Source organism: Rhodnius prolixus, unplaced genomic scaffold (genome assembly GCF_049639745.1).
Source record: "Rhodnius prolixus isolate KJV_2025 unplaced genomic scaffold, Rpr scaffold_5, whole genome shotgun sequence".
Lineage (NCBI taxonomy): Eukaryota > Metazoa > Arthropoda > Insecta > Hemiptera > Reduviidae > Rhodnius > Rhodnius prolixus.
Genome location: NW_027411624.1, coordinates 7,416,036 through 7,440,313, shown reverse-complemented (window position 1 = coordinate 7,440,313; position 24,278 = coordinate 7,416,036). Strand labels below are relative to the sequence as shown.

Here is a 24,278-nt window from a genome sequence, read left to right as displayed (position 1 = left end):
GTATCATACACATTAGGTCAGCTAGTTTTAAAGCAGTAGTTCCTAGAAAAGGCAAAACAATCGGAAATCTTCGATAGTTATACAAATAATTCCTTTTTTTCTACTTCCACGGCACGATTTCTATCCCAGGGTTGGATACTTCTCATTAGTAAGCTGGTTAGAAAGTAAAACGTAAGGAATAAGGGGAAAATTGATAGCCTTTAGTAATTTCGCAAAAATTTCCTTGACTTTCAGTTCTATAGTTCGATTTTCATGGGAGGGATGGATCATACACATTAGGTCAGCTAGTTTTTAAAGTAGTAGTTCATAGAAACAGGGAAAAATAAGAAATCTTTACTAGTTACACTAATAATACCTTATTTTCTACTTCCACGGCACGATTTATATGGCAGGGTTGGATACTTCTCATTAGGTAAGCTGGTTAGGAAGTAAACCTTAAGGAATAAGGGGAAAACTATAACGTTTAGGTAATTTAGCAAAATTTTCATTACATTTAGTTGTATAGTTCCATATTCTTGGGAGGGATGTATCATACACATTAGGTCAGCTAGTTTTTAAAGCAGTAGTTCATAGAAACGGGAAAAAGTCGGAAATCATTGATAGTTATACAAATAATTCCTTATTTTCTACTTCCACGGCACGATTTCTATGCCAGCGTTGGATACTTCTCATTAGGAAAGCTGGTTAGAATGTAAATCGTAAGGAATAAGGGGAAAACTATAACGATTAGGTAATTTGGCAAAAATTTCATTACATTTAGTTGTATAGTTCCATATTCATGGGAGGGATGGATCATACACATTAGGTCAGCTAGTTTTTAAAGCGTTAGTTCATTGAAATGGGCAGAATTTCTACTTCCACTGAACGATTTCTATGCCAGGGTTGGATACTTCTCATTAGGTAAGCTGGTTAGAAAGAAAACGTAAGGAATAAGGGGAAAATTGATAGCCTTTAGTAATTTGGCAAAAATTTTCTTGACTTTCAGTTCTATAGTTCGATTTTCATGGGAGGGATGTATCATACACATTAGGTCAGCTAGTTTTAAAGCAGTAGTTCATAGAAACGGCAAAAAATCTGAAATCTTTGATAGTTATACAAATAATTCCTTATTTTCTACTCTCACTGAACGATTTCTATGCCAGGGTTGGATACGTCTCAATAGGTAAGCTGGTTAGGAAGTAAACCTTAAGGAATGAGGGGAAAACTATAACGTTTATGTAATTTGGCAAAATTTTCATTACATTTAGTTGTATAGTTCCATATTCATGGGAGGGATGTATCATACACATTAGGTCAGCTAGTTTTTAAAGCAGTAGTTCTTAGAAACGGCAAAAAATCTGAAATCATTGATAGTTATACAAATAATTCCTTATCTTCTACTTCCACTGCACGATTTCTATTCCAGGGTTGGATAGTTCTCAATAGGTAAGCTGGTTAGGAAGTAAACCTTAAGGAATAAGGGGAAAACTATAACGTTTTGGTAATTTGCCAAAAATTTCATTACATTTAGTTTTATAGTTCCATATTCATGGGAGGGACGTATCATACACATTAGGACGGCTGGTTTTTCAATTGGCAGTTCATAGAAAAGAGGAGAAATCGGAAATCTTTGATAGTTATACAAATAATTCTTTTTTTTCTACTTCCACGGCACGATTTATATGGCAGGGTTGGATACTTCTCATTAGATAAGCTGGTTAGAAAGTGAATCGTAAGGAACAGGGAGAAAACTATACCTTTTTGGTAATTTGGCAAAAATTTCATTTCTTTTAGTTGTATAGTTCCATATTCACGGGAGGGATGTATCATACACATTAGGCCAGCTAGTTTTTAAAGCAGTAGTTTATAGAAACGGCGAAAAATAGGAAATCTTTACTTGTTACACTAATAATTCCTTATTTTCTACTTCCACTGCACGATTTCTATCCCTGGGTTGGATACTTTTCATTAGGTAAGCTGGTTAGGAAGTAAAACGTAAGGAATAAGGGGAAAATTGATAGCCTCGATTAATTTGGCAAATATTTCCTTGACTTTCAGTTCTATAGTTCGATTGTCATAGGAGGGATGTATCAAATTCAATAGGCCAGCTAGTTTTTAAACCAGTAGTTTATAGAAACGGGGAGAAATAGGAAATCTTTACTAGTTAAACTAATAATTCCTTAATTTCTACTTCCGCTGCACTATTTCTATCCCTCGGTTGGATACTTTTCATTAGGGAAGCTGGTTAGAAAGTAAAACGTAAGGAATAAGGGGAAAATTGATAGCCTTTAGTAATTTGGCAAAAATTTTCTTGACTTTCAGTTCTATAGTTCGATTTTCATGGGAGGGATGGATCATACATATTAGGTCAGCTAGTTTTTAAAGTAGTAGTTCATAGAAACGGGGAAAAATAGGAAATCTTTACTTGTTACACTAATAATTCCGTATTTTCTACTTCCACTGCACGATTTCTATCCCTGGGTTGGATACTTCTCATTAGGTAAGCTGGTTAGAAAGTAAAACGTAAGGAATAAGGGGGAAATTGATAGCTTTGAGTAATTTTGCAATATTACCTTGACTTTCAGTTCTATAGTTCGATTGTCATAGGAGGGATGTATCATACACATTAGGTCAGCTAGTTTTAAAGCAGTAGTTCCTAGAAACGGCAAACAATCGGAAATCTTCGATAGTTATACAAATAATTCCTTTTTTTCTACTTCCACGCCACGATTTCTATCCCAGGGTTGGATACTTCTCATTAGTAAGCTGGTTAGAATGTAAATCGTAAGGAGTAAGGGGAAAATTGATAGCCTTTAGTAATTTGGCAAAAATTTTCTTGACTTTCAGTTCTATAGTTCGATTTTCATGGGAGGGATGGATCATACACATTAGGTCAGCTAGTTTTTAAAGCAGTAGTTCTTAGAAACGGCAAAAAATCTGAAATCATTGATAGTTATACAAATAATTCCTTATCTTCTACTTCCACTGCACGATTTCTATTCCAGGGTTGGATAGTTCTCAATAGGTAAGCTGGTTAGGAAGTAAACCTTAAGGAATAAGGGGAAAACTATAACGTTTAGGTAATTTGGCAAAAATTTCATTACATTTAGTTTTATAGTTCCATATTCATGGAAGGGATGTATCATACACATTAGGACGGCTAGTTTTTAAAGCAGTAGTTCATAGAAACGGGAAAAAGTGGGAAATCATTGATAGTTATACAAATCATTCCTTATTTTCTACTTACACTGCACGATTTCTATTCCAGGGTTGGATACTTCTCAATAGGTAAGCTGGTTAGGAAGTAAACCTTAAGGAATGAGGGGAAAACTATAACGTTTAGGTAATTTGGCAAAATTTTCATTACATTTAGTTGTATAGTTCCATATTCATGGGAGGGATGTATCATACACATTAGGTCAGCTAGTTTTAAAGCAGTAGTTCCTAGAAACGGCAAACAATCGGAAATCTTCGATAGTTATACAAATAATTCCTTTTTTTCTACTTCCACGCCACGATTTCTATCCCAGGGTTGGATACTTCTCATTAGTAAGCTGGTTAGAAAGTAAAACGTAAGGAATAAGGGGAAAATTGATAGCCTTTAGTAATTTGGCCAAAATATCCTTGACTTTCAGTTCTATAGTTCGATTTTCATGGGAGGGATGGATCATACACATTAGGTCAGCTAGTTTTTAAAGCAGTAGTTCCTAGAGACGGCAAAAAATCGGAAATCTTTGATAGTTACTCTAATAATTCTTTATTTTCTACTTCCACGGCACGATTTTTATACCATAGTTGGATCCTTCACATTAGGTAGGCTAATTTTTGAAGCAATAATAATAATAATAATTTTTTATTCGAATTAAGAAAACAAAATATACATTTTCTTTCTATAAACATGAATGACATGGTACAGTACCGTGTGTCTGAGTCTCATTTAAACAAAAAATTAATTACATAATGATAAATATTTATGGAAAAGGAAAATGAAGAAAAATGAAAACGATATTTTCATAAGAATACTAATTTTTAGTTAAACTGTGGTATTGGGCAATAGTTATTTAAGTAGGAGAAAAAAATAGAATACATAAAATTAATAGTTAAATTTATTAACTAAGTGCCACCTGTAACGCATAGCACATTTAACAAAATTAATTTTTGCTCTTCATTTACTACTATTTAGTAAGCATAGAATTTCTTATTTATTACGCTCGCGCTTATTAAAGTATCAGATCCTGAACTCAGCTAAGAAATGAAAAGTACTTTTTATAGACCTGAGGTTGCACATTGAACACAAATAATTGCGAGTTGTCCAAGGTTTATAATTTAAATTTAGACCTTCCTGTCGCACTTTAAATATTATTTGTTTAGAAGGGTGATCAAGTATTTAGGTCCATGTAATTTAGATCATAATTAATTTTAATAAACTTCATGAAAACTGGCATTTCTAGCAAGAAATTCAAATTCACACCTCTCAGCTGATTTTATCTTATTAATAATGTTATCATTTGCTGTTTCCAGTTAGGTTTATATGCTCGCTCGACACCATGTAACTCAGACAAATGTACCCAATCTTGAAACTAGGAACATTGCTTTCTAACGGCCTCCTTCGCCAACAAGTGAGTTGATCTACTGTCTGGAAATTCGGCAAAAATCTTAAGAATATAGGAGAACGTTTCTAAATAAATGGCATAATTAGGGGTATTAATCGGAAGGCAAAACATTTTTTTGATGAAATATGTCTGAAGTTTTTCCAAATCTTCAAAGGCGACAGAAGCCCACACTTGTCAACCAACCGTAACAAGCAATGGATTGCAACAATGTATCAAAGATTTTATATTTCACCGTAAGATCAATGGAATTGATCAATTGAAGCGAATACTTCCTATACTACGTTTTCCTATAACCAGTTTCTCCTTAATGTGTGGTTTGAAATTCAAGTTAGGGGTTAGATTCACACCCAGATACTTATCCTGTTTAATTACTTCAATTAGTCGGTTGTCATACACATCCATCTCTCATAAGCCTTGTTTCTACCTCCCCCTTTTTTGAAAATCATAATTTTGGATTTGCATAAATTTACTTTTAAATTCTAAATTTCGGAATAATTATACAATGTATTAATCATTTCTTGTAGAAGGCTTGGCTGATCACTCAACAAAACAATGTCATCTGCATATAGAAACATATTTACTTTCGTACCACCTATCATCAGTCCCCCTTCTACTCTTGCTGGTAAATCGTGCAGAAATAATGAAAAAAGAAGTGGGCTTAACGCACAACCTTGTTTAACACTCGACTCTGTCCTAAATTCATCTTCATTACACCAAACTCTTGCTTTAGTACCACCGTACAAACTTTTGATAGCTTTTAGACACTTTGTACTTAGACCCAAATTACTTAGTTTATAAAACAATGCATTACGATCAATACAATCAAATGCTGATTGGAAATCAACAAAAAAAGCATAAACTTTAGTCTTGTACTAAATGCTGGTCAGTGAAAATAGATGAAAATAGTCGAATGAAATTTCCTAAAGCCTGCCTGATGATACCCACTCCAGACGTTCCGTTTATCAGCCCACTCAGTCAACCTGTTCAATAGCAACGAAGCGTACAGTTAGGATATACAGTCCATAAAAGTGATCCCTCTGTAATTATTAGGCGTGCTGGGATTGCTCTTTTTATGCAAAGGGAACACTATTAAACTTAAAATACGTTCCGGTGCAACTCCCTCACTAAATAAATAATTATAAAAATCCACGAGACATTCTTGAAAATTATTGATGTGTTTTTGTAAAATTTGAAGGATACTCTATCAAGTCCTGGAGCCTTGTTATCCTTTAACTTCCTATTAAAAGTAGCAATTCCTGCAGTGTAAAAGAACGATCCAATACAACATCGGCAATATAGGATTCAGCCCAGAGGACTGAGATTAGGGTCAAATAAATCCCTAAAATAGTTTTTCCACTCCAAAGGGCTAATTGCACTACTACCTATGAAATTTTTATTCTTACATTTATTTACGAGCTCTCAAAATGTCTTACCATCATGTCGTGACATGATTTAAATTTGTCGCCCATATTGTTATAAAATTCACTCCTTTTTTGTTCACAGAGGGTCTTAAACTTAGTATTTACTTGCAAATATTTATCTCTAACTATTTTAGAACTGGTCTTATGAAACAAATTGAACAAACTAAATAAGTGTTTCCTCATTTTAAAACATTCTTCACCAAACCATTTCTTACTAAATATAATTTTCCCAACATTTTGACGCATCGTCCATTTTTTACTATGAGCAGCTTCCCTTAAACAACCTATTAAAGCATTCATTGTTAAATTCGGGTCATATGAATTAAGTAGTATTTCACAGAGAAAGGAAGAAATGAGAAATTCTGGCCAGGTTTACAAAAAAGAACATATTTTTAAGTAACAAAGTTCGATTTTTACGCCAGTGTTGGACCATACATAGTAGGTCAGATATTTTCCGAAGTAGTATTTCACAGAGAAAGGAATAAATGGAAAAATCTTGTCCATTTTTATTGGAAAGAACTTATTTTTATGTTCCATGAAGTAGTAGTTCAAAAAAAATAGAAGGAATAAAAAAATCAGCCAGTTTTACTAATAACATTATTTTCTACATCCATAGTTCCATTTTTAGGCCAGGGCTGGAATATATAAAGGAAACCATGAAAAATTGAAAACCATGCGTCATTGGCAAAAATTTCCTTGACTTTCAGTTCTATAGTTCGATTTTCATGGCAGGTTTGGATCATACAAATTAGGTCGGCTAGTTTTTGTAGTAGTATTTCACAGAGAAGAGAAGAAATGAAAAATCTTTTCTAGTTTTACTTATTTTTAAATTCCAAAGTTCGATTTCAATGTTAGGGTTGGATCATGCACATTAGGTCGCCTAATTTTGGGAGAAGTATTTCATAGTGAAGAGAATGAATGGAAAAATCTTCTCCAGTTTTTCTAATAATTGCTTATTTTCTATTTACAGACTGGTAAGATCAGTTCCATTTTAATGCAAGGGTTGGAACATTCAAGTTAGATCGGCAGGTTTAGGAAGTAGAAGTTAAGAAGTAAAGGAAAAAATTGAAATCCAGGGGTAATATGGCAGCAGTTTCCTTGAATTTTTTTCTAATGTTTGATTTTCATGCTAGGGTTAGATGATACATTAGTTTTGCTAGTTTTGGGAGCAGTATTTCAGAGAAGGCCATAATGGGAAATCTTGGCCAGGAATTCTAGAAAGAACTTATTTTTAAGTTCCAAAGTTCCATTTTCATGCCATGGTTGCACCATACACATTAGGTCGCCTAATTTTGGATGTAGCAATGGACAGAAAAGGGAAAAATTGGAAAATCTTTTTTAGTTTTATTAGAATTTCCATATTTTTAACTGGCCGTGTTTGATTTTCCTGCTAGGGTTGGATTATACACATTAGGCCGGCCGGCTAGCTTTGATAGGAAAAGTTAACGAAAGGAGAAAAAATCTTGGTTAGTTTTGTTCGCCATTCCTGGTTTTTAACTTTTACAGTTTGTTTTTCATGCCAGGTTTGGATCATACTCATTTTGTTGGCTAGTTTTGGAAGTTGATGTAAAAAAAAGGAAAAAGTGGTAAATCTTTGCTATTTTAACTAGAAATTAATTATTTTTATTTTATTAATAATGTTACCCGCTAAAATGTTAAAGTTTCACCTGCTATCTTTAAATATAAGTTAATAATAATTATTTTAAAAAATATATATTTAAATATTGCGGGTTACATGGTAACAGGAATCAAAATCGTATGATGCCACACCTCCGGGCACGAATTCTTGACATTTACTGATATGTTTAAATAAATGAGTACATTTTTCATACGTTAGAATTTTTTGTTTTATTTTAATTTTTCTTTCACTGCAATTAAAGTAAATGCCTAGATGTATTACATATGATTGTCTTCACATATGTATTGTAACCTCCTGTTGTGCGGTACCTGTGAGTGCTGATCGTAGTGTCGTGTTGAAGAGCTTGTATCATTTAGCCCTGCTATATTATATAAATGGTACTTAATGATAAAGATATATATCTTGATACATAGTAGTAATGTGACACGGTGTCAGTTGTAGTTTCACCAAGAAGTAAAAATTTCTATAAATAGTATAGATTCTTAACATTTGCACCTTGTAAGAAGAAAACAAAATATTAATTTTAATTTCCAGCTCCATTGGAGTTACTGAGCAATAACATATCCGTTAATTGGAAGAAATTCAATCAAAGAATGGAAATTAATTTTTGCCTTGAAAAACTTACTAAATCATCTTTCATGGTTAAAATAGCAAGTTTTCTTAATTTTATTGGAGATTTGTTGGATTTGTGTAACACCTTAAAATTTAAATCCGAAAAAATAAGGGAACCATATCTCTACTGATGAACCTTATATCTAAAAAAAAAATATTCCATTTGATATTATAATGGTTCTTTTAATTTTAAACAAGAAGAGGATCAATCTGAGGACAGTTGTTTAACAGGTGTCAAGAAATCAGTTTTTGATTTTAAAGATGTTATACCGATTAGTACTTCTAGAGATAATACCACTGTATAGAGCCTTCTTTGAGTCCGGGAAATGTCGCAAACAATGGCTGCAGAATATACAAGAGCAATGTAAGTAACCAAATATGAAGCGGAAAAGGTAATAGAAGCTAATCGAGCTAAAAGGTATTTATGCGTAAGATAAAAATCTGTAAAGTACAAATGTTCTAAGTTTCTTTACTTGCATGGCTTTTTCAGAATTTAAACAACAATGTAATTACTGTTGAAAAGTTAATCGAAAGTATGCCCAAACAAGAAATCTATATCAATAAAACGAATTAAAGAACTCCGTTTAAGAAGCTCCACCTATTATATTTTTTTTTTTTTTAATGATTTAAGGCGCGTCAACATCAATGGTTATTGGCGCCCGGAGCTTTTTTCAGTGCACTGCCGGCCTCCGGACAGTGTTCTCTCGTTACAGACAACACTGTCCATCATCGGACAGTGAGCTGTAAGAAGCTCCTAGGAAGAGAAAATCTAAGGGGTCAGCAGCTGGATTCGAACCCGGGACCTCCGCGTGGGAGTCCAGCCCGCTAACCACTCAGCTAATCCCCTCCCTCCCCTATTATAGTTGGACAAAATGCCGAGGAAGATTTATTGATTCATACGATCATGCGATCATAAACAATTTTAAATCCTGGCTGGAAAAAATAACTAAGAAGAATTTTGGATACCAAGGTAAAATTTAAATTAAATTCTGCCATTAATCATTAAAAAAGAAATCCAATTTGAAATTAATGGTCTATTAAAATATAATATTAATAGCTGAATATTAAACCATTAGGAAAAGTGATTGTTAATTGTAAATCAAGGAAAGGCCTCATGGCTAATCGTTTTTCTGTAACCGATAGATTTTAACATTCCACTCGTACCTATTTTAGGATTAAAAGGTTGTTAAGAATTAGACTTATTTTAAAGAATTAATGGCGTTTTTATAAATTCTTATTTTAAAGAAATTTTTTATAAATCTTAGTACACTTTATGTCTGAATTAGAACTTAAGTTAGAATACAAAGATGTGTTTGAAGGGAATTGCAAAATTTCGGACTTATATCGCATTAAAGTGAAGGAAACAATCAGTGAAGTTTAATTATCCAATTGAATGAGATATTAGATAAAAGCGTCGGGTTTATTGAGAATTTATATTGATCCGAATGATCTGAATAAGGCAATGATTCGGAAACATTTTCTCATTCCCACTCCTAATAAAATTTTTGATTCCTTAGCGGTTAAATCTGTATTTCAGCAATAGACACGAAGAAGATAATCGCAAAATCAGCTCGAAAAGGAAAGGCTGTTCTCATAACATTTAATTCGCTCTGTAGAAGGTAGCGATTTAATGTTCTAATTTTCGGATTACATACAGCACCAAAAGTATTTCAAAAGACGTGCTCAAAGATACGGTCCCATTAAGAGTTGTAAAATTAGGTTTAGAAGTAGAAGTTTACAAAAGTGGTAAATAAGGTAAATCTTTGCTAGTATTGCTAGAAATTCCCTATTTTCCATATCCAGAATTCCGTTCCAATTCCAGGCTTCATCATAATAGTTAGACTAGTTTTTGAAGCAGAATTTCAGAAAGAAAAATGGAAAGTCATAGCTAGTTTTGAATGTAGAGGTATTGAAAACGGAAAAATTAGAATATAATAACTAAATTGATTAGGAATTCCTTATTTTCTCTTCCCAACATTCTGTTTTTATATCAGGTCTGGTTAATGCATAGTTGGTAGCTAGCTACTTGTGGATAATGAGAGTCAGAAAGTGACAATAAGGTAAATCATGTCTAGATTTTATTTTTAAATCTTCATTTTCTGCTTCTCAAGTTCTATTCTTATCCAAGACTTGATCGTACCCATTAGGTTTGCTGGATTTGGAGGTAGAAGTTCAGAAGTTTTGAGTTACAGGTTGTTTACTAATTTCTTACCAGATTTATAATCTTTTAATATTTAAAACAAATCATTTTTATAATTAAAATATACAAAGAAATATACTCATTAACTGGAGGAATTGTTGTTCATCATGTAAATTTAATTTCTTTTAACTAATTGTTAACTTAGTTTTTTTTTTAAATTCAATTAAACCTTTGTAATAGATTTTTATTATTTATTATTCTTTTACCTTATGACAGGCCCTGAATCTGGTAGTATCAAACTTCTGGTAGCTTCAACTATTCAACTGGGGTCGCCGTTCAGCTAGATTGTGAAGAAATATAGTTTTCTTTAACTCAAAGTGGAGTATAACAATGTAGGTACTATATCAATACTGATTTATCTTTAACCAGTATATAATATACAACATAGTGAGGGTGTTAGATTCAAAACGGCACAAGATTTATTGCTTTAGTAATACACTTTATTATAATACGTAATGTACAATAAATTAAAGAACATAACTGATACATAGCTGCCTGATAGAGATTACGACTGAGCAATGTACCTCGATGAGGTTCTATGGCGTTTGATAAGAGTGACAAATTGTTTGGCTTCTTACAAAATAATTGTGAGGTATTAGGCAGTCGATGATAATTGTTTTCTTCTCTCCTTAATCTCGATGAAAAAGAATCGCTGTTTTTTTTTATTATTAAAATCGGGTGCATATGTGGGTTCAAGAATGGTTCCACTTCGTCTTTAAATGATGGCATGGCATAGCGAGGTCCGATAAATATAAGAAGTGCGAACGGTCTAGGCACATGGAGTCTCTGCGGATATTCTTCGCGAAGTCTAGATTTGTGGAGGTTGGTAAAATTTAGATGACTGCAAATTCATGTCATAAAGCTCTCTGCCACTTTCAGAGTTATTGCTAAATGATCTACTTTATAGGCTAATAGCAGAGCCTTACAGAACGAGTAGCAAGGCATCTACCCCCGTTTGTCTTAATGTAGCAAAAAAGCTTTATGTTGCAGGTGCAAGCGCTCCTCGAGTCCAACGCACTGTAGGTACTAATCAGAAAAGTACGCGTTTTTATTACTAGGTACGTCTTGATAGATGAAACAAAGTGCTTTTGAACAGTCGACCATGGTCATTGGTAACTGAAATATGATCGTGCACCAATTTTTGATGCTACCAACTTAAGTCGAGTTTTGCTACGTTTCTTTATTACAGCAACTCTTACTGGACTTGAAGCAATTCCACATTGATCATACCATCAACCGGACTCCTCAAGAATACTACAGCACAGTGACTTTAGAATAATTTGTCGATTTTGATGGGGGAAGGACTTTTCCTGGGCTCTAACTCTTTTTTCACTATTAAATCTTCTTGATTTGACACTTTATTTTTCATATTTCTTGCCATAATTGTGTCAGTGTATCCGCTGCACTGTTCATCTTTTTCGAAACTTTTATAATAATACTTAGTAGTGTTCCTATTCCCTTCATCTATTTTTACAAGACTTCTAAATACTTCCCTAACAAAAACAATCTTTTTTTTCAAGTCATGCCACTTCATATTTTAAGATAATGATTTAAATATTTTGTACAGTTGTAGTGGAATTAACTCTTTTAGCACTTAGCTGTTGGTTTGAATAACTTTAATCAGCTGATCTAACTTACTCTCTTCTTTTTGTCGACATTTCCACCTTCTTTTCAATCAATTGAATTTTCATTCATTCACATTTCAATGTTCTATATTTAGTTTTGATTTCTTTAATATAATGGTTTATTAGCACTCCCAGCTCAACTAACTTCAATTTAACAATAATTACCACTTTGTAACCAGCTAGTATCTATTAACTCCAACTCTTTTTTTTCTACTACGAAAAGATATATCTTTTCTGAAGTTTCTTTGCTCCCTTTAGTAGTTTTTTGTTTTTAGTTTAATTGTGAACTTACTTTTGCTGCTATTGTATGTGCTGAATTACTAAGATATTAATTTACGTTAATCATACAATCAAAATAATATATTTTTAAATTCAGTTCATTCATAAATTAACAGTATCTTTAAATCATGAAATTTTAGATAACCCTGATAGGTAACCCAAGTGAGTCCTTTCATTACCTACAGTTCTTTCACGATGTGGTGACAAATTTCTGGCGATAAAGATGTGTTTCTTTAAAAAAAAAGACTCAAAATGAAATGAATTGCAAAAAAAAAAAAAACTAGTAGATAACTTACTGCAATAGCATTGACGACTAATCAAAATCAAGATTTTCTACCACCTTCATTTAAGAAAACAATTGTAAGTACAATACACATCAATATACAAAATCGCCCAAAAGTAATAAGTGAATAAGTTTTTTAAATGAGTTCGCGAAATAGGATCTCAAAACTCTTTTCATTATAAACTTTATTTCTGTTAAGATACAAGACGAAAAAGAAATACAAGGTAAATTAGTTAAACTCAGAAACTTAAAAAAAAACGGACAGTTCAAAAGTATTTACACAACCTAGAATGAATATGTTCATATTGTGCTGTGTATTTTTTCCACTAAAAAATTTTAGTTTTTATTTCAATCTTTCTGTAGTCAATTGCTGTTCAATAATTTTTAATGTGATTATAATTTTTCGAATTATATTTAAGTCCATTATCTTAAGACATAGTTAATTTTGTTGTATTAAGGTCCAAAGCAAATCTCAGAAACATGCAAAAAATTTGAATATACGAGCATTTTGCAGATTTTTTTACTGTTTTCCATATAACATTTTACTTGATTACGTACTTGTTTTATTTTTTGAATCATTTATTTATAATTATTTTATTTCGAAGTAATTATTTCTCAGTATAAATGAAATAAGTATAGTTCGTAGTTTTTTTTATTAAATACCCCCCCCCCCAGCGTGTATAATATACAACTCCAACTTTACAATTTTAAATGCACTAAACGTTCAGAACGGATTAATAAATACTAGGATTCATTAATATTTATTTAATTATTTTTCTGTCAATTAATAATTTAAATGGCACACCTAACCACTATATAACCTTCCTTAGCAAGTGTAGCGTGAGATGATAACGTTGCAGATAGTTGAAAGAACGTTTGCTTGGCTCTCTAATTTTAGGCGCATGAGCAAAGATTATGAGCATTCTCCCCTTACTTCAAGAGCTAATATTTCTTTTAATATGATTACTATTATGCTTGCCAAATTAGCTGCTTAACTACTTTCAAGACAGGTTCTTAAGTTGACGCCATTGTCTGTTCAGTGGAGCAGCGAAAAATAATTGAACAAGCAAAATTGTTAAAATAAAGTGGGCTAAATACGATATAATGTGGTTGATCTTTTGAGATGAAAAAGAGAAGGAATTTGAAGCAACAGATAAGAGATATTTTTTTGTACCATGTCCGCATTGTAGTTATTATCAAGTTCTAAAATGGGAAGATAAAAATCCAAATACAGCACACTATATATGTATAGAATGTGGTAAAAAGATAGAAAATCATCAAAAGACAGAGAGGCTTGAACGTGGAGAATGGAGAGCTACAAATCCAATGAAAGGTGAGAAAAAAGGATTTCATCTTTCAAGTCTTTATAGTCCAGTTGGCTGGTATAGTTGGCAACAAGCAGTAGAGGATTTTCATTATCTCCAGCAAGATCATTAACCTCTATATCAGCGCCTGGAAATGATTGTTTGATGATTTTCTCTAATTCATGAATTGCGATAACCATTAATTTACTTTAAATTACAATACTTTTATTATAAATCTAAAATTACCTTGCGCAGGTGATGTCTTAAACGACTTATAAGCGCGTTTCAGCTTATATAGGGAAAAACCCGAAGTTTTAAAAAGACATGCAGTGCACATAGTGCGAAAAATTAAACAATAGTACGCCAAATACAAGTTTTCTTGTCATTTTAACCTGTACAGATTGGGAAGTTAAATAATAGCTTCAGTACTATGATAAGGGTAACGGCGAAGGTTGTCAAGTAGTTTTTTTTCGTTTCTATAGTCCCATAGCGTGGCGTATGAAGTGTTTTTTGAGGAAACTTGAATTTTCAACTACCATTAAGCCAAGATTTCTCAGTGCCTTAGCGCAGAATATTCTGTTGGAAAATATCCTATTTAATCCATCAGTTGTAAGCGCCATAGTAAAATTATCAAAGCATCTATCGCGTGAAATTCTCTTCAGCAGATAACTACTGCCAACGTCAATACCAGACGCTTTTACAGCAGTTATGTGTCTTATAACACTTTCTGTGTCTCTAATTCCAAGATTAAGCCCCTGTCCTGCAACTGGATGAATCGAATGGGCTGTATCGCCAATAAGCAAAACTCTGCCTTTATGCAGCTTTTTGCTTTGTAGTTGTCTATACTCCAAAAAATTGATAATCTATCTCGATAGAATAGAATATAGTTGATATATGAAATTCCGAAACCGGTCAGGGATAATTCAGTTAGTGTGAATCAAATGGAAACTGATAAAGGATTAGTCTTTAAAGTAAATGTATCAGCTCTTCTTTACATCCAACAGCAATCAGGTAAATGTTGGATGATTCTCATCAATTTTTTTCTGGATCTTTAGGAAGTCAAGGAAATCTACCTACCACTTGGCCTGTGGAAATGTTCTTTAGGTAATGTTACCATTATTTAATGCGTACGAATTGTTATTTCATAAAGTAAAACCTTTTTTTATGATAATTCATCTTTCCCTTTGATTGGGAATAAGTAATGTTTCCACTTTCAAACTGGAAAAGTTGATGTTTAATTTAAATATTTAACGATAAAGGTATATTAAGGCAGCATCATTTTTAATCAAATGAATCTTTTATTCAGCCAGTTTAAACTCCTTTTCATTAATAATTTTCTCTTTATTGAATTCTAACTTTTTGTTAACTTGAATTTTAAGGAAAAAGTTATTTTATTTAAAAACTTTAATATTCCAATAATTTAAAAATAGTATTCTTCTTTAGGCAAATAAACCTAATTGACAATAAAATAAAGTAAATTTGAAGATTTAATTAGATTTTATTGCTATAAATAAAAAGTAAATTCCTAAAAATCACGTCTATTAAAGGTGTAGTTTAACTGATAAATTCTACGTTTTGAGTGAAGTATTAATGTAGTGTGATTGAATTTCGTATTACTCCTACTTATGTTTAATGTAGTATTTTTTTCAGTTCATGCAGTGCTAACATCAATGGGCTTTTTGTCAACTTGCAGTCCTAAGCTTTTACCTGAGATGAATATTTAAGGGTCCTTCTAGATACTTCCAGCAGCACGACCATTAATATGAAGAAATTCACTTTCAGGTAAATCTTATCTTATTATTTATTATTTTAGGAGTGATACAACAAAAACCAAAACTTTTTTTCATACAAATTATTCTTCTTTTTTTTCTGAAAGAAGTTTTAATTTTTGTTGATTGTAGATAGCAGTAATTTAATTGAAAAATTCTACATCAAACACATGTGAATTCTACATCATTTTGCAATCACAGAACTATTTTTAGTCGAACTTATAATTTTTTAATTAATTTTCAAAAAAATATTTTATAATAATAATGCTAGTAGATTAAATGTGTTATTATATTTTTCCAATCAAATTAATAATATATTTATTATATTATAAATATATAATAATAATAATAATAATAATAATAATAGCCATTTATTGTTTTGATTTACAAATTGACATTTTTTTTTTTTTTTTTTTTTTTACACAGTTCTAATACATAAACAAATCGGCTGTAAGCCGTGGCACCTTTAAAGGTTAGAGTGCTGTTAATACTCTAGTTAAATGTGTTAGATAAACAATAAAGTGAAAAAATAGAAATTATAAAGTTAAGTCCCTTTTTGCAGAATAAAATAATTTTTTCTTTCCTGTTATTATGTACATTTTTTAGCTTTGATTTAATTGAACTGATTTTTACTCCTATTTACATTCAAATCATATTTATAATTCAATTTCATGAATACATTTAAATTACTTATATATTGAATTTTTCATAAATTTTACTTATTTCACTTATTATCTCTTTACACTCTTGTATTTTATCATCACCTATTTACTTTACACTGATTTGATTTAATAACTTGAGTTAGTCCTGGTATAGCCACACTGTCGAATACACGGTTTTCAATCTTTCCCATTCTCTTCTATCTCTAGCTACTCTCATCCAGGTAACTCCCCCACAAACTTTTCTAAACTCTTCTTCCCAGGTGCGGGATGGTCTTCCTCGTTTTCTTTTCATTTCTCTAGGATACCATTCTATAATTTTTTTGGACCATCTCTCATCTTTTGTTCTTACTATGTGCCCTGCCCAGTTCCATTTTCTTTCTGTCACTATTTTACCGACATCCACCAGAAGTGATTGTTCTGTTATCCACTGTTTCTTTTTTTTATCCTTTCTAGTAATTCCTAGCATTATTCTTGCCATCGATCTCACTGTCACTCTTAGTTTTTTTATTATTTTTTCACTTAAGGTCCATGTTTCACAACCATATATAATAGTTGGCAGCACACATGTTCTGAGTAGTTTTGCCTTGTGCTCTATTTCCACCTTGGATCGAAACAGATGTTTATATTTATTAAATGCTGACCATCCTAAGCTGCATCTTCTTACCACTTCTTCCCATTCTCCTTCTTTTGTGATTTTCTGCCCCAGGTAAATAAAACTATCAGTACTCTCTATCTCTTCTTCTCCTATTTTCAGTATTTGAGTATTTTCGTCACAATTTAAATACATAATTTTTGTTTTCTTCCCATTTATTGCTAAACCTACTTTTGTTACCTCTCTAATCAAGTCTTCTAACATAGCTTTTATTTCCAATATGCTCTTCCCTATCAATACAATATCATCCGCAAATTTCAGGACATTCAACCATTCTCCATTTATTCTTACTCCTCTCCCCTGCCATTCCATATTACTAAAGGCTTCGTCTAGTATCACATTGAAGACTTTTGCAGATGGTACGTCGCCTTGTCTTAGGCCTCTCTTTATCTCTATTTCTCGTCCAGTATTTTCAATTTTAAAAAACAACTTGGCCTTTCCATAAATACATTCGAATATATTCATGTATATTTTTTCTATTCCTCGATTTTTCAGTGTTTTCAGTGTAACATCTATTTTCACACGGTCAAAGGCCTTTTCGAAATCGATGAAGAGCAGGATTAGCGGGAAGTTGTAGTCTTTTGATTTCCTGATCAATTGCTGGATAACTAAAATGTTGTCATTTGTCGAATGGTTTTTTTTGAATCCAGTTTGGTTTGGTGTTATGGCTGATTCCAGGGTGTCGCTTATTCTGTTAGTGATTACAGCCATAAATATTTTGTAAACAACTGAAAGAAGATTTATTGTAGTTTTTAATTTCTTGCCTATCCCCCTTTTTAAACAGCAGTATCAATTTTCCTTTCTTCCATATTTCTGGTATTGTTTTCGTTGCTAAGCAGGTATTAAATAGTTTACAGAGTAGTCCTACTAAAACATTTCCTCCTGCCTTTATTTCTTCGTTTGTAATTCCATCAATTCCTCCTGCTTTGCCTTCTTTCAAGTTACGTATTACATGATGAATTTCTTCCTCTAGAACAGACCAAGAATCGTGGAAGCCCTTTTCCTCTTCCCATTTATTTTCAGTATAACATTCTTGTAACGAAGTTTCTTCTATTTTATCTCCCACATCTCTACTATATAAATTTTTATAATATTCACAGATTACATCTGCTATTTCATTTATTTCTCTTCTCACTCTTCCGTTTGCGTCCTTTATTGATATCATTTTACTTGTTCCTATTTGCTGTTGTCTGATGCACTGTTTCACACTTTTTCCTGAATCTATTGTTTCTTTCAGTTCATTGAGTTTCTTTTCGTTTGACCATTCTCTCCATTTAATTCTAATGAGCTTACATATTTCAGCAAATTCTACTTTTGCCTTCCCTGTTCTTTTTAACCTTCTTCTTCTTTCTAGTAATTTCTTTATTTCGTTCGGTATGTTCCGTCTATTGCAGATTTCTCTAGCCTCGGTTACTTCACATGTTGTTTTCTTAATTACTTCTTCTATTTCTTTTAACTGTTCTTCGACATCCTGATCTTCCCTCTTTCTATATATTTTCAAATTCTTTTTTAATATACTTTCGTAATTCTTACTGTTTAATATCTGAGTACTTTGCCGCAAATATCGTGGTTTATATTCCCATTTCTTTTTCTCTATCCCAGGTTTCAGTATCATTTTGATGGCCCTATGGTCGCTACCAGTATTTATTCCGTTGTCCACATCAACATCTTGTACAATATCCTTTTTGTCTATTATAAAAAAATCTATTTCATTCTTAGTTTGGCCATCAGGGCTAATCCAAGTCCATTTTCTTGATTCTTTTTTCTTAAAAAATGTATTCATAATAAATAGCTTATTACTTTCGGCAAATTCAACTAGACGCTTACCTCTTTCATTTCTTTCTCCATAACTAAACATTCCAGTTGCTTTTTCGCCTTCATTCTTTCCAATTTTTGCATTCATATCTCCCATTATGATGGTATACTTGCAAATATCTTCATCTAGGGCCATCTTTAAATGCTCATAATACTCTTCTAGTTCTTCTTCTGTAGAGGCTGTGGTGGGCGCGTACACTTGTATTATTTTTAATCTACTTCTTTTTCCAACTTTAGGCTCTAACTTCCAGATAATTTTTGATATTCTTTCACTGTATGATTTATAACTAATAATATTTTTCTCTTGATTTTTATTTATTAGGAAACCTGTACCTCCCACCACTCCTTTCCCGTTATGGTAGAATGTTATATTATTGTTAATATTTACACATTGCTCTCCATCTCTTCTCACTTCCGATAATCCCATTAAATCCCTCTCTACGTTTTGCATTTCTTCTAGTAATTGTTCGAGTTTAATATTTTCTTTTAGTGTTCTGCAATTGTATGTGTAAATAGTAATGTCGTTACAACTTTTTTTTTCCTTGAACTTATATTCTCTGGGATTGTTGTTTAATTGTTTACAATCGTCTAATTGCTATGCTTCCATTTTTGTGTGTTCAAGTCTATTCCCCGCATCACCCTGTTTCAATGTGAGTGTTTTTTCCTTCTCCTTCAAACATTTTGCCTCCTCGTCCCAATAATACTGTTTATTGTCAACAAATAGGGTATCATTTCTTATAAAAAATTTTTTACTATTATCTTTTTGGAGCATTTCCTGTCTGCAGCGGAAGAGCATTCTTCGTTTGCGTCTTATTGTAAATGTATAATCTTTATTAATGTAGACTTGGGTTCCCTTTAGTTTTTTGCTATTCCCTAAAATTTTCTCGACTGTTTGATTATTACAAAATGTAACCCTGTGTAGATACGTTTCTTTATTTGGGATTTTTATTTTTATTACTCTTTCTATTTCATCAGGTAGTATTTCAATGCCCAAATTATCGTAACAGAATTGAGATATAAGCTTTCTTCCTGTCTCATTTGAATCGTTTAATCCTATAAATACCAAGTTATTTTTTCGATGAATGTGTTCCAAATATTCAATTCTTTGCTCTAAATTTTTGTTTTTCTCTTGTAGCTTATCAACACATAACTTCAGGGATTTATTTTCTTCTAGTAATCTTTCAATATAGGATTTTAAATTATTTACGTCCTCTTTACTGGCAAGTTTTTTAAATTGTGAGTCAAGCTTTGAGTCTAGTAGATCGCCGACTTGTTGTAATAAGGTTTTTGTCGACATTGTTTTATGTTGTATTTATTTTTGTTTGTATTGCACTTCTTTATTATTTTTTTTTTTTTTTTTATTATTTTTTTTTTTTTGGTAATAATTTAGCAATTTATGGATAAATTATTTTGAAATATGCTAGGCATTAAGTAAATTAAACTCTTCCAATTAGTTATAATTTTTTGTATCAGTTAAATTTTATATAGTTTTGGAAGTAAAATATATTTCCATTGTATTATTATTTTATATCCCTCTTTATTGTTATTTCTATAACTGTACAAGGTTCTCTACATAAACTCAATTGTTCCAACAACAAAGGGTTCAATAAATATGTGACTGATGTCAACATAAACAAATCATAAGTTTTGTTGTAAGGTATTCTGTGGCGTATGTAGTCCGAATATTTGTAGAATATTTGCAACTATAGATAACAAAGGCAGTAGCATCCCCACTCCACAATACGTCATATCACATACCTGAATATGCAATCCAATTATAAATTTTAATTAATTAATTTTGAACGAACTGTTCAGTAAAATTCGTTGAAATTTTTCACTGATTTCAGAGCCACTATAAACTTGATCTATACAAATTTTCAGCACTTTATCACACTTTTAACCATCCGAATATTTCAATTTTCTACGCACACGATGTGCACTGTTCTACAGTCTAACCAGCACTCAAATATATAATAAAATTCATAATTTTTTCCTAAGGAATAGGTAAGTGTGTTTTTTGGAAATATATTTCATTATCATTGAATGAAAAGGTTTAGGTTTAAAAAAAAAATCAATTCTTTAGTTTAATTACAGTCTTCATTATTTAATTTTTATTTTATACACAAATTGTTATTTTTCTTAATGCTAGGTAAAATCACTAACCATTTTAATTATTTAAATTACCAAAAATATATACCTAACTTGTTATACACGTTTTTCTTAATGCTAGGTAAAACTCACTAAACATAATTATTTAAATTACAATAAATAATTATTTTCAGAATCAATACTGGTGATATTAAGAGTACTGCTTCCCAAACAAGTCCTCAGTGGTAGCCCAAGTGAAAAAGACGTAAAAGTTCACCCCAATGTTTATTGGAGAACTACCTCTATGGCCCCTTCTTTACATTCAGCAGCTAGTTGGGAAATGTTGGGTGATTCTCATCAATTCTATTTTGGATATTAAAGAAGTAAAGGAAATCTACCTACCACTAGGGCTAGGGCTGTGGAAATGTTCTTCAGGTAATCTTATCCATTATTTAGGTCGTTCAAATTATTACGAGTACATTATGAACAGTATCTTTTCTTCATGTAGTGAGTGCTAACATCCAAGGGCTTTTTATCTACTTGCAGCTCCGTTAAGCTCAGTATTTACCTGAGATGAATTCTTAAGGATCCTTCTATAGTTTCAGCAGCACTTTCATAAATACGAAGTGATTAGCGTCAACTGTATTTCTGAACATAAACTAAATTGGGGACGGTCTTTGGAATTGTTCTTCAGGTAATTTTTTATTTATTATGTTCTGAGTAATACAACGTAAACTAAACTTTTTCTTTCTTTTTTTTGTATCAGAAAAAAGTTTTAATTTTTGTTGATAGTAGCAGTAATTTAATTGGAAAATTCAACATGAAACATGCATGGCTATTCTGTATTCATGTCCAATCACACAGAATTATTATTAGAGCTTGTATTTTTAATTCATTTTCATCAAAATAGCAGTAGTAGGTTATATTTTTTCTATCATATTAATTTTATTCATAAGGAGTAAGTGTGTTTTTTGGAAATAAATACCTTATAATTGAATGAAAAGATGTAGGTTTTTTTAAATAAAAAGATTTAAATGAGCTATCAATTCTTTATTTAATTTTTATAATATACATAAATAGATATTTTTATCTAGCTTTTTAATGCTAGCTGAAACACCTTACAACATTTTAATTACAATAAATAATAATGATTTTCAGAATCAATACTGGTGATTCCAGAGTACTGCCTGCAAAACTGTTCATCAATGGAAGCAAAGAGAAAAAGACGTAAAGATTAATCCAATATTCCAACAAACATGGTTAGGAATCTTAAAGGAACCATTAAATAAAATCCAAGGCCTAAAGACCGGGAATCGAACCCAGTACCACAATGCATATTAGCTTTGCAGGTCTCGCCTCTTAACCGCTCGGCTACCGTGGCGCCTATTTCTCAGTATAAATGAAATAAGTATAGTTCGAAGTTTTGATTAAATCCCCCCCACCGTGTATAAATATACAACACCAACTTTACAATTTTAAAACATTATAAATGCACTAAACGTTCAGAACTGTTTAATAATTACTAGGATTCATTATAATATTTATTTCATTTTTTTTTACGATCAATTAATAATTTGAATGCCACACATAACCACCATATAACCTTCCTAACTTAGTCAGCAGCTGTGGTGCGTGATGGTAACGTCGCAGAGGTAGTAATCATTACTCCAAACTGATTAATCCAATCTCGATAGATTTATTAAGTTGATAGATAAAATTCTGAAGCCAGTCAGGGATAAAATAAACTAAAAGATAGATTTAGTTTACCAGAAAAATGCTCTGACTTCTTGAATGATTCAATTAGTGTGAATGAAATGGAAACTGATAAAGGATTATTCTTTAATCATTATCCATCCATTTATCAATTGGCTTTTCTAACGCTGACTCAGCGTGCATTGGACACCTACATGTATGGGCTCTTCTTTACATCTAACAGCGTCATTCTAATCTGGAGATTGACGAATAGAAGGAAATCTACCTACTACTTGGACTGTGGAAATGTTCTTCAGGTAATCTTATCAATTATTTAGTACGTTCAAAGTATAACATTATAAACTAAAACCTTTTTTAAGATGATTTATCTTTTCATCTCATCGGAATAATTAATGTTTTCTCTCTAGTAAAAGAATGGTTGATGTTTGATTTAAACTATCAACGTTGTGAATGCCTGCATTTTTAATAATCTAACTCTCACTCGGCCAATTTTAACTTTTTTCAATAATAGTAAATCTTCTTTTATTGAATTCTAACTTTATTTTAAACTTAAATTTCATGAAAAAGGTATTTTATTTAAAAATTGTAATATTCGTAGAATTTAAAAATTTAATTCCTTTTTCATAAACGAATAAATCTAATTGACAATAAAATAAAGTATTTTGGAAAATTTAATTCAGTTATATTAATGGAAAATAATTTAAATTCTTAAAAATTTGTTAATTAAAGAATGTCAACTTTTGGTCTATTTGGACCACTATTCTTTTTTTTGTATCTGAAAGAAGTTATAATCTTTGTTGATTGCGGGTAAAGTTTTAATTGAAAAATTCAACATCAATCATGCATGTCCATTCTGCATCTTTTTCTAATCACATAGAACTATTTTTAGTCGAGTTTATAATTTTTTAATTCATTTTCATTAAAATAATTTCATAATAATAATGGTAGTAGATTACATGTTGTATTTTTCCATTCAAATTAATTTTATTCCCAAAGAATAAGTGTGGTTTTTGGAAATATATTTCATTATCACTGAATGAAAAGATTTAGGTTCGTTAAAAAAAAATTATTTAATTTTTATAATATACATAAATTGTTATACATATATTTCTTAATGCTAGGTAAAACTCAGTAAACATGTTAATTATTTAAATTACAATAAATAGTGTTGATTTTCAGAATCAATACTGGTGATACCAAGAGTACTGCCTGCAAAACTGTTCATCAATGGAAGCCCAAGTGAAGACGCAAAAACATCAATCCAGTGTGAATATTCTACTAAACATTGGTTAGGAATCTATAAAAAAAGAAAGTATGTAATTATTATACGTAATGTGCATGATGTTATCAAAATTAAAAATTGCATGTTTAGAAAAAAAAGTCTTTAAAAAAATTATTTTATTTATTTTTCCATTAAATCTATTAATTAATCTGAAAAAGTAAAAATAAAAAGTAAAAAATGAATAATATTTTAATATTTGAAAGTGTTGAAGAAAATGGGAAAAAATAAAAAAGATAACCTAAAAGGAAGGTTACAAAGTCTAGAGAGTAGTAGTAGTGAAAAAGAAAACCTAGAGGGAAGGTTAGAAATGGCTGGCAGAGTCGTGAGAGTGTGCAAGAGCAA

At 31.3% G+C, this 24,278-nt stretch overlaps 1 long non-coding RNA gene across 8 annotated transcripts in view; it reads left to right on the top strand.

Annotated features, from left to right (window-relative positions):
- Nucleotides 1-23,967, top strand: part of LOC141458831 (uncharacterized) — a 47,888-nt gene extending 23,921 nt beyond the window's left edge. For 4 of the 8 annotated variants that reach the window (XR_012461211.1, XR_012461208.1, XR_012461205.1 and 1 more), the window contains 8 exons: nucleotides 8,496-9,234; nucleotides 10,681-10,796; nucleotides 12,509-12,728; nucleotides 15,606-15,737; nucleotides 21,136-21,376; nucleotides 21,450-21,635; nucleotides 22,100-22,950; nucleotides 23,834-23,967. This is a non-coding gene — a long non-coding RNA (uncharacterized lncRNA). The remainder of the gene's footprint in view (nucleotides 1-8,495; nucleotides 9,235-10,680; nucleotides 10,797-12,508; nucleotides 12,729-15,605; nucleotides 15,738-21,135; nucleotides 21,377-21,449; nucleotides 21,636-22,099; nucleotides 22,951-23,833) is intronic. The other 4 variants (XR_012461209.1, XR_012461207.1, XR_012461210.1 and 1 more) reach the window with 4 other exon arrangements.
- The last annotated feature ends 311 nt before the right edge of the window (nucleotides 23,968-24,278 follow it).